Genomic DNA, 1161 nt, shown 5'->3' on the forward strand with positions numbered 1-1161 from the left:
CGTGATTGTGAGATTGCAGGTAACACTCTAACTGCACTCTTTGATTCGGGGGCAACCCATTCCTTCATTGCTATGGATTGTGTGAATCGCTTGAAGTTATCTGTGTCTGCTTTACCTTTTGATTTGGTTGTTTCCACACCTGCTAAGACTTTGACAGTGAGTTCTGCATGTTTACATTGTCAAATGACTATTCAGAATAGGGATTTATTGGTTAATTTAATTTGTTTGCCGCTACAATCACTCGAGGTCATCCTCGGTATGGATTGGATGTCGTACCATTATGTGATCTTGGATTGTGCTCGTAAATTGGTTGTTTTCCCCGAACCAGGAGTTGTTAAGTACTTCGCCGCTAACAAACTCCGAGTGTCGCTAAGTGAAGGGACTCATGAGTTTTTGTCTCTAGCTAATGTGGAGGCAAAGATAAATGTGAACATAGAAGATGTGATGCTTGTCAATGAGTACCGGGACGTATTTCCAACGGAAATTCCAGGATTGCCACCGGTAAGAGAAGTGGAATTTTTCATTGATTTGCACCCAGGAACGGGACCAATTTCAATGGCACCGTATCGAATGTCGCCATTGGAATTAAATGAGCTCAAAAGTCAAATTGAAGACTTGTTGGAGAGGAAATTTATAAGACCAAGTGTATCACCGTGGGGAGCTCCAGTTTTGCTAGTTAAGAAGAAGGACGAAAGCTCGCGCTTATGTGTGGATTATAGACAACTTAATAAGACAACTATTAAGAATCGTTATCCTTTGCCACGCATCGATGATTTAATGGATCAATTGAGAGGGGCCGCGATATTTTCGAAGATTGACTTGAAGTCGGGTTACCATCAGATTCGAGTAAGGGAAGGAGATATTCAGAAAACTGCTTTCAGAACCCGTTATGGACATTATGAATATCTGGTTATGTCGTTTGGAGTTACCAATGCACCAGCAATTTTCATGGACTACATGAACATAATCTTTAGTCCATTCCTTGATAAATTTGTTGTGGTGTTCATTGATGATATATTAATTTACTCGAGAACTGAAGAAGAGCATGGAGAACACTTACGTCAAGTTCTTGAGATTTTACGCGAGAAGCAGTTGTATGCCAATTTGTCGAAGTGTGAGTTTTGGCTAGAAAAAGTGAATTTCTTAGGACATGTGATAACC

This window comes from Cicer arietinum, chromosome 7, assembly GCF_000331145.2.
Source record: "Cicer arietinum cultivar CDC Frontier isolate Library 1 chromosome 7, Cicar.CDCFrontier_v2.0, whole genome shotgun sequence".
Classification (NCBI taxonomy): Eukaryota; Viridiplantae; Streptophyta; class Magnoliopsida; order Fabales; family Fabaceae; genus Cicer; species Cicer arietinum.